Source organism: Podarcis filfolensis (assembly GCF_964270895.1).
Source record: "Podarcis filfolensis genome assembly, chromosome: 7".
Classification (NCBI taxonomy): Eukaryota; Metazoa; Chordata; class Lepidosauria; order Squamata; family Lacertidae; genus Podarcis; species Podarcis filfolensis.
The window spans coordinates 89,403,846-89,413,965 of record NC_139603.1 but is presented as its reverse complement, the minus strand read 5'-3'; the positions used below and the strand labels follow the sequence as shown (position 1 = coordinate 89,413,965).

The following is a 10,120-nucleotide window of genomic DNA, read 5'->3' as shown; positions in this document are numbered from 1 at the left end:
GAAGTGAATCCACAACTTGATTGGCTTACAGTAGAATTCCGGAATTAGCCAATCATGTGCAGCCCATTGTGTAAATAATGTATATAAAGCAGATAATTTGAGGGGACATTCATTCATTCATTCCTCCTCACCACTATGAGCTGAATAAAGAGCATGAAATCACTTTGCGACTCTGAGTATATTTCAAAAATAAAACCTGGATGTACATTTCTAAAATACTGTATAAGATAAAAAACAAATAAAACCTACATACAGCAGAGGCCGATCAAAACAAAAAGTCTATAAGGATTGGGGAATCAATCTTTAAAGAATATTTAGAAAACTACGGAATAAAAGGAAACATCTTGGCAGAATTAGACTGATCCCTATATTGTATAAATAAAAGTTCGTAGGGAGGTAAAAAGAAACTATGTAAGAAATATGTAACTGCGGTATAAAGTAATGGATAGATAAAGTACAGTGAGATTAATTGGAAGTCAGTTTTAAATTTCTTCTCTATAAGTTTTATAGTTGTGTTCAGTATCAGGAGTATATATGATAATTATATTAATCTTCTTGTATCTTATAGTGTGGTGGTTTGTTTGATTTTTCTGTTGTTTGTTTGTTTGTTTGTTTGTTTACTTGTATGTACATCTGTTTTCTCATAAATGTATTTATTTTAAATTAATAAAGATATATATATTTTAAAAAACTACATACAGAAGCAGTGTTTTCTTGTTACAGCAAGTTTCTAGAGACTAGATTATGTGTCTTTGTAAATTGTGTTTCTAAAGGAACTTCTGTTATTGCCAAATGCCAATGTGTGTGCATTATTAAGTTTGTTATGAATAAAAAAATCATTTTAAGTTAGAGCTTAATAATTATTTCACTATTAATATACTTCTTAATTGTATTTCACTATTAAATACTTCTTAATTGTATTTCAGTTCAACAATTATTTTGATAAAATACATATTTTGTTATGTGCAAATGGCTTGAGATACCTATTAGGTCCATAAATTACCATTTAGCATATATTCAACACAAATAAAAACAGCGACAATTTGTTGTTGACAAAGGACAGCTGGACACATAAAGGGCCTCGTCATCTTCAGTAGCTTAGGGCCTCTGACCCATGTTACGGACTCCTGTTCACGTTTCCATAATCCGAACTGGGTTGCCACATTTTCTTTCCTAAACTGCTGCTGTGTCTTTATTGAGAAAGGCTGGAAATGATGCTTGACTTTTTCGTGTGTCTTCCTTTTGGCTTTTCAAGGCAGAGGAACCAACGAGAACATATATATATATATATTGTATATATATATTGTAGCAGGAAACCCCCCCATCACCTGCTTGGGCAGGTGTATCCAGGTTGCAATTAGCTTTTTGGTCCTTAAAGTGCAAGTGAGCAACTTCCCATGACTGCAAGACCAGAGCCTATAATAATAAATCCCATAGAATGGCCAAGGCAAAGACATTTCTCTCATGACGTGTCCAAACCTGTGCCAGCTGTGGTGAGTGCCAGGCGACATGGTTAATATGAAAGCCCTAAGTGGGTTCACCAGGGATTGCCACTCCTGTGACACCATGCCGGTGTGAGACCACAGAAGAGCTACCTTGACACCTGAGAACACAAAAATGGCGGGGGGCAAAGCAAACTGCATTTTTCAGTCTTTAGTGGACCTTCCTGCTAAATGTAAAGCATAGACCACTATTGAGAAAATATTTCTTCCAAGGTGCTAGAATACCACAAGTAACTGAGCAACAAAATATTAATTTTATGTCTAACTATGTGCACTGTTACACTGTTATATTTCTATGCAAATATCCTTGAGAATCGTGACATCCAAGTCCCTTTCAGGTTCACATGGACACACGCATCTGGGACGGAGAAATAGCAGGTTAATATTTACCACCTTAAATTGTGCGGAGAAAAGGATTGCAAAGTAACCACCTTTGCAATCTTATCTCCAAAGGGGGGAACTGTAGCAGGAAACCCCCCCCCCCATCATTCAGTTTGTACAAACTTCACACACACTCACACTCACACACTACATACGCTACGCTTCTGTTATAAATTCATAGAAAATCAACCATACATCGGATTTGCACTGTTCCACTTTTATTTTACTCCATGAAGGAAGGACTACGAAATGGGGAAGGTTTGATACAGGCCAGCCATAATCCCTTCACCATCCCAGCACATCCACAGGAGCCCTGCCTGCCCAGTTGCTATGCCAACCCTGATGGTCCTAGACAGAAGACAATCAAGATCACAAAGAACTTGCATATGGGAGTGGATTCAGCATTGACTGGAACAAAGGACAATGATCAGATCTTCCCTCTGGGGGCAGGAAACTGCCAACTCCCCTTTGTCTCCTGGAAGTGACTCGTGGGGAGGGGGAGAGAAGGGAATCAGCCAGGTGACAGGACACTCAGGTTACCACCACAACTCCTCCCTCAACCCCTCCTTTCTGTAATGTATGCATGATGTTTCTGGGGGTGGGCTTGACCTACAGGGTGGGAATTTCAAAAGTTTTTATAAGGTCTTGCACACCATCTTTCTGGGTCTTTCCTATCACCTGCAAGTGAGGGGAGCACCCTGTCGCGACAGTCTTTCTTCAATAAAGACCAAGCCTACAGGCTGCTGATTTGCTTCAATTTACTCTGGTTGGTGTCTTTACTTTTTGTCCAAGGGAGCCCTCGGATTTTTCCAGTAACAATATCCCACCAAAGGAGACTTTCAGGCCAACCCCCCAGCATGCCTACTCAGATGTAAGTCCCACTGAGTTCCATAGGACACTTCCAAATAGCATGCAAATCACTGCAGGCTCCTCCAGTTCCTCTCACTAACTCACGATCACAAACTTCTCCTTGTCTCCAACCAGTTCACCCATTATGAAAGTGGAGATAGAAAGTAGCTGCATTCAGATAATTTACCTACATGAACACTAAAGGCAAACCTAGACAGCATCCTAAAAAGCAGAGACATCACCTTGCCGACAAAGGTCCTTTTAGTTAAAGCTATGGTTTTCCCAGTAGTGATGTATGAAAGTGAGAGCTGGACCATCAAGAAGGCTGATCACCGAAGAATTGGTGCTTTTGAATTATGGTGGTGGAGGAGACTCTTGAGAGTCCCATGGACTGCAAGAAGATCCAACCTCTCCATTCTGAAGGAAATCAGCCCTGAGTGCTCACTGGAAGGACAGATCCTGAAGCTGAGGCTCCAAGACTTTGGCCACCTCATGAGAAGAGAAGACTCCCTGGAAAAGACCCTGATGTTGGGAAAGATTGAGGGCACAAGGAGAAGGGGACGACAGAGGACGAGATGGTGGAACAGTGTTCTCAAAGCTACCAGCATGAGTTTGACCAAACTGCGGGAGGCAGTGGAAGACAGGAGTGCCTGGCGTGCTCTGGTCCAGGGGGTCACGAAGAGGCGGACACAACTAAACGACTAAACAACAACAACAACAACAAAAAGCAAACTTGCAGTTCAGACCACTGGAACTCCCAGTCCATTGACGTTAGGCAAACATCCAGTCAAAGCAGAGTGTGTTACAATAAAGATGACTTGGTTCCCCCCCCACACCTTTTTCTTGCAATTTAATGATGTTGTAAAGCCATGGCAGAGGCCTCATCACCGCCACCTACTGACTATTATCGATAGCACACAAAATTACAATCATAAAAAGCCAAGTACTGTACATATCCTGCAAAACCAGGCATAAAAATGGCCAGTCTTAGATGGCAAAGGCTTTGACAGCTCCCAAAATGGACTAATTTTTAATGACTCATGTGCCTTTAATAGCAGCCCCAAATGCCAGATTTTGGCAGGTGAGATTTCTTCCTCATCTTTTTATATTTCTAGGTCACGGGCTGAAAAATTGATGCCAACCAAGAAAGCATTAACAGCAAAGGCTAATAAAGCAAGACTGTCACCTGCTGACAGTTAAAAACATAACTGCATTTTGCTTTAGCAGCTTGAGCTGTGGCATGAAAAAATTATTACACCTTGGAAGCAGGTGGAGGTGAAAGTAGGAAAACTTCAGAGCAGAAAACAGCAGGGAGTGCAAAAGAAATCACCTAAATATAGTGGGTCAATGCTTGATCAGAGCCTATTTTCACAGCAGCAAAGATGATCACAAGGACGCCACATCTGCTTCAAGTTAAAAGAAGGAGCGAGAATGTAGGGAGACTTAAAATAGTTTTATCATAGTTCATTCTTATTTAGGAATTAAAGGATCTTTCACTTTCGGTTTTATTAGTTTCTCATTTTCCAATTTTAAATTCACTTCTCCGCATTGCTACAGAAATATGTTAATTTTAAATCCCGATGAAAATTAATCGGCGTTTTAGTGCAAATTTCTCCTAATAAGCACATTTTTGTATGCAGCTTTGCATCTGAACTTGCTGGCATCCGTCTGTCTCGGAAGTAACAAATGTACGATTTTGGCAAGCAGTTTCCCCTAACTTAATGCATTTTTGTATGTTATTCTGATTAATATATTGTCATGTACAATTTCCAAGAATATATGCATTTTGGAAAATGCTATGTATTTGGAGACCTCCGTCACAAAATTTGGATAAGTGTGAATTTTGAAGGATGGCTGTGCTTTGGTTCTCATATGTTTTTCCTGGAAAGTGCAAATGTTGTAATTTGTTTTAAAATGCAAACTGAATCAAATTTGTTCCCCAGCCTCATTCTTATTTATGTCCCACCTTTCCCCCAAGTAGCTCAATATTGTCTGTCCCTACCCACCCACCCAACAACCTTGTGAGGTTGAGAGATAGTGTTCCAAACAAGCAAGTGGATTTGAATCTAGTTCTTCCCAGTCCTAGTTTGGGTTTGTAACCACTATGCTACATGGCCTCTCGCAGATTTGTAAGAAATGGAAGCATAGGGAACAGAATGGACTCTAAAATTTTTAAAGTTGTCATTCCCTGATAGAGACAATTACACTGTCAGGTTGTCTGCTACCTGATGAAATTGAATTTTCCCCGTTAAGGTCACCTGTGAATTTGGGAACACCAAGCAATCAAAAATACTTCCCCCACCAAAGCACAAGAACCAGACAAGAGGCAGTTCAGTAAAACTAATCAGGAGCATTGTGAGGAAAGATGCTGTGCGAGGAGGAAATTGCCTTGATGCCGGCGGTTCTTCTGTTCCTTGGAGGCTGAAAATAATCAGGGAAGTTCAGCGGCCAGCTTTGCTTTCAAAATCTTTCAGGGGGATTGGAGATTAGCCTGGCGAAATGAAAACAGACTTGCAAGCAAGCAGCTCTAGCATGTAGTTCCCATTCCCTTCTCTCTGGAGCAGCCTTTGCCAATCTGGTGCCCTCCAGGTGTTTGGCAAAACAACTCAACTCCCATCAGCCTTATCCAGTGCAGCTCTCAATTTACCTCTGCCCCACCTATCCTGTTGAAGCCCCCTGGGGAAGGCGTTGAGCACACCGCAGGTGCTAAATCAGGAATGATTTATAAATCTATAAATTCATAAATAAGGAACCTGTAGCCCTCCATATGTTGTTGGACTACAGCTGTTGGCCATTCAGGGTGGGGCTGATAGGAGCTGGAGCCCACTACCTGGAGGGTAACAGGCTCCCTCTCTTTCATTTTTTAAAAATATGTTTATTGCTTTATTAAAAAGAAAATTTATAATCAACCAAAAATTACCAAATATTACTATGATTTACAAAGGATAAATAAAATTCTTACAACATAATTTCCATTGTGACTTTCAGCCACCCCATCAAGGGTCCGGTTTTCTTTTACGTAACCCGCTTTTCATTATCTCTTCAAACTTTGCCCAAGTTTTATTTTTGCAAAGTTTTCTATGTTCATACAGGAATCAGTCTAAGCCTGCTAGAGGATTCACATTTTTACAATGCTCTTCAAGATATTTTCTATAAATGTCCCACTCTCTAATAATAGTCTGTTCTGTATTGTCTCTAATTCTTCCTGGCATTCTTGCTAGTTCTATATGTTCCAATAATTTTGCCTGTCAGTCCAGTTTAGTCAGAGTAGTTTCTCCTTTCCATTTTTTGCTATTAAAATTTTTGCTGCAACTGTTGCATACATAAAGACTGTGTACTGAGTTGAATAGGATCCAAACTGCAGCAGTCTGATTGGTCCTAGAACAATAGGATTCAGAATGCAGCAGTCTGATTGGTCCTAGAACAATGCAGCAGTATGGTTGGTCAGCAGGAGCCACCCAATCCAGCTCCAGATAGAAGTGAATCCACAACCTGATTGGTTTACAGTAGAATTCTGGAATTAGCCAATCATGTGCAGCCCATTGTGTAAATAATGTATATAAAGCCGATACTTTGAGGGGACTTTCATTCATTCCTCCTCACCACTATGAGCTGAATAAAGAGCATGAAATCACTTTGCGACTCTGAGTATATTTCAAAGACCTTCCTCATATCTTTAGGAATGTCTGTACCAATTATACCCAATAGAAAGGCTTCAAACTTTTTTACTAAGGAGATTTTAAACATCTTTCATATTTGATTCCTTAGATTCCTCTTTCCATATTTCTATAATGTATGAAAATTCTTTCCCGTAGCTGATGCTGTATCCAATATTATTTATTTAGGGGTCCTATCAAATATCATATTTCTGGTGTTCTTTCTTTCGAAGTACTCCCCAGATGCATCAACAGTTAAATTATTATTAATAAAATATTTTTTTTCCCTATAGCATTTTAAAATCCTGTTAATTAACTCAGTGATTTTGCTGGTGGGACAGAACATTGGTGAGTGAGAGTAGGGGGCATATTTTCATTTTTTACTGAGTACTTAGTACTTATCCTAATTGTATGCCTTTCATTCCTATTTTATCTTTAAACGTAAAATAGCGAATAAATAAATGAAAAGCAGATTGCTGTGCTTTGTGCAACTGCTCCCCCCTCCCCCAGCTAAAATAAATCCTTATGAATCAGTGCCCTGTGCACACTAACCTAGGAGAAAAGCTCAAATTGTTGTTGTTGTTTTTATTGTTGTTGTTGTTGTTAATAATAATAATAATAATAATATCCTTTTTCCCCGGGACTCAAGGCAGCTTACAGATAACATTTAGATAAAACAAGAGACAGCTAAACATTTAGATAAAACAATAATATATGTGTGTGTATACCTATTAAAATATATCTATTAAAATATATAAATATTTACAGTAAAAACATTACAAATCACAGCCCCATCCCTTCCCATCAAATGAATGCAAGTGGGATTTTTGCATCTAAAACACATAGTACAGTAATCAGGGCAGACTCTGACAGACTGAAGCCTTGGAGCTGTACTAATGTGCACAGCCCTCGAGAGTACGAAGATGCATAACTCTGCTTGATCCAGAGGCTGCATTTAGTGCAGGATGCTGCAGCCCAATTGCTGACAGGAGTGAGGCCTTGCCAGCATATGACAGAGGTCTGCACTGGTTGCCCAAAAGCTACCAGGCCAAATTCTTCTCCCCCCCCCCCACCACTTTATTTTATAAATTCAAAAAGAAACATAACGTAGAATTTGCATTACAAGTTGATAGAAACAGTTGGTGTTGGGTCGATTAGTCAAGTCCGCCTCTTCGTGACCCCCTGGACCAGAGCACGCCAGGCACTCCTGTCTTCCACTGCCTCCCGCAGTTTGGTCAAACTCATGCTGGTCGCTTCGAGAACACTGTCCCACCATCTCGTCCTCTGTCGTCCCCTTCTCCTTGTGCCCTCCATCTTTCCCAACATCAGGGTCTTTTCCAGGGAGTCTTCTCTTCTCATGAGGTGGCCAAAGTATTGGAGTCTCAGCTTCAGGATCTGTCCTTCCAGGGAGCACTCAGGGCTCATTTCCTTCAGAATGGAGAGGTTGGATCTTCTTGCAGCCCATGGGACTCTCAAGAGTCTCCTCCAGCACCAGAATTCAAAAGCATCCATTCTTCGGCCATCAGCCTTCTTGATGGTCCAGCTCTCACCTCCATACATCACTACTGGGAAAACCATAGCTTGAACTATACAGACCTTTGTTGGCAAGGTGATGTCTCTGCTTTTTAAGATGCTGTCTAGGTTTGTCATTGCTTTTCTCCCAAGAAGCAGGCGTCTTTTAATTTCGTGACTGCTGTCACCATCTGCAGTGATCATAGAATCATAGAGTTGGAAGAGACCACAAGGGCCATGAAATATACTCAGAGTCGCAAAGTGATTTCATGCTCTTTATTCAGCTCATAGTGGTGAGGAGGAATGAATGAAAGTCCCCTCAAAGTATCGGCTTTATATACATTATTTACACAATGGGCTGCACATGATTGGCTAATTCCGGAATTCTACTGTAAGCCAATCAGGTTGTGGATTCACTTCTATCTGGAGCATGATTGGGTGGTTCCTGCCAACCAATCATACTGCTGTATTGTTCTAGGACCAATCAGACTGCTGCCTTTTGGATCCTATTGTTCTAGGACCAATCAGACTGCTGCAGTTTGGATCCTATTGTTCTAGGACCAATCAGACTGCTGCAGTTTGGATCCTATTGTTCTAGGACCAATCAGACTGCTGCAGTTTGGATCCTATTCAACTCAGTACATAACAGGCCATCGAGTCCAACCCCCTGCCAAGCAGGAAACACCATCAGAGCACTCCTGACATATGGTTGTCAAGCCTCTGCTTAAAGACCTCCAAAGAAGGAGACTCCACCACACTCCTTGGCAGCAAATTCCACTGTCGAACAGCTCTTACTGTCAGGAAGTTCTTCCTAATGTTTAGGTGGAATCTTCTTTCTTGTAGTTTGGATCCATTGCTCCGTGTCCGCTTCTCTGGAGCCCAAGAAAGTAAAATCTCTCACTGCCTCCATTTCTTCCCCTTCTATTTGCCAGGAGGTGATGGGACCAGTGGCCATCAAAGTAAAAAACACTAATAATTTTCCAGTTAACTACAATATCAATCATCTTCCATTCTATTATTCTACATTTCATATCTTTATATGTTACTTCCTGTCTACACCCAATGTATTAACCCAATATATTTATCTTTTTAGAAAACTACTTGTACTATCTTTATACATTACTTCCTGTCTACACCCAATGTATTAACCCAATATATTTATCTTTTTAGAAAACTACTTGTACTATCTTTATACGTTACTTCCTGTCTACACCCAATTTATTTACCCAGTATATTTACTTTAGAAAACTACTTGAACTAAAATAAATCTCATAATTCAATTATGTTCATAATAAACCTAACGTCTTTTTCAATAAACCCTTTCTCTTATTTTACTTCAAACATTTTATTGTTTAAACAGAAATCATTCAAACGCTGCCATAGTTGCCACACCTTGATTATAGTTCTGTAAATCAGGCAATCAAGGGAGAACTTGGTTGTTCTGTGAGTGTTGGGCAGCACTTCTCCTCTGGAACTCCCTGCCTCATGATAGGCACCTTTTCGCTGCCTTCCTTTCAGCCCCCGCTTAAAAACATTTTCATTTGGGCAAAACTAGCCAGGTGCTTAGAAATGCTGGGGTGGGCTTTTTAAAAATCTGTTTTAACTTTCCGTATGTTTTTAAAGCACCGTTGTAAAAAGAAAAGAAAAATAACCCAGTTTATTGTTTTGTCCTTTTTTTGCAAACTGCTTCGAGGTAGATTTTTTAAAAAAAAACAACCAAACTTTTTTTAATGAGAAAGATAAAAATTAAATAGAATTTTATGAGAGAAATAAATAAAACAAAGCAAAAAAAGGAGCCAAAATTTGATACCAGAGAGAGCTCAGGTAGGTTTGAGGTAGGTTTTTTTAAAAACACCACCACCACTTTGGTTAATTTTTATCTTTAAAAATAATAATAATCATCAAGTAGTCTCTTGAACCTAGCTGTTAACTTTTCCCTTTTCTTGCGAGGAATCCTATTCGGAATAAGGTATTTCCCTTAAAAAAAGGGAAAAGTTGACAGCTATGCTCTTGAATTTTATGAGGTCAATAAATAAAACAAAGCAAAAAAAAAAAAAAAAGGGAGCCAAAATTTGATATTGGCAAGCGAGAGCTCAGGTAGGTTTCAGGTATTCTTTAAAAAAAACAAAACCACCACCACTTTGGTTAATTTTTATCTTTAAAAATAAAATAATATCAAGTGGTCTCTTGAATTTTATGAGGTAAATAAGTAAAATAAAC

At 39.6% G+C, this 10,120-nt stretch overlaps 2 long non-coding RNA genes across 2 annotated transcripts in view; one reads left to right on the top strand and one right to left on the bottom strand.

The window, feature by feature from the left end:
• LOC310766316 overlaps positions 1-10,120 on the top strand; it is a 153,892-nt gene that overhangs the window by 14,206 nt on the left and 129,566 nt on the right. The window lies entirely within an intron of this gene.
• Positions 4,890-9,326, bottom strand: LOC310766294. Its single transcript, XR_014550026.1, has 2 exons — positions 9,293-9,326; positions 4,890-5,223 (listed from the first exon to the last, which is right to left on the bottom strand). It is a non-coding gene; the product is annotated as an uncharacterized lncRNA (long non-coding RNA).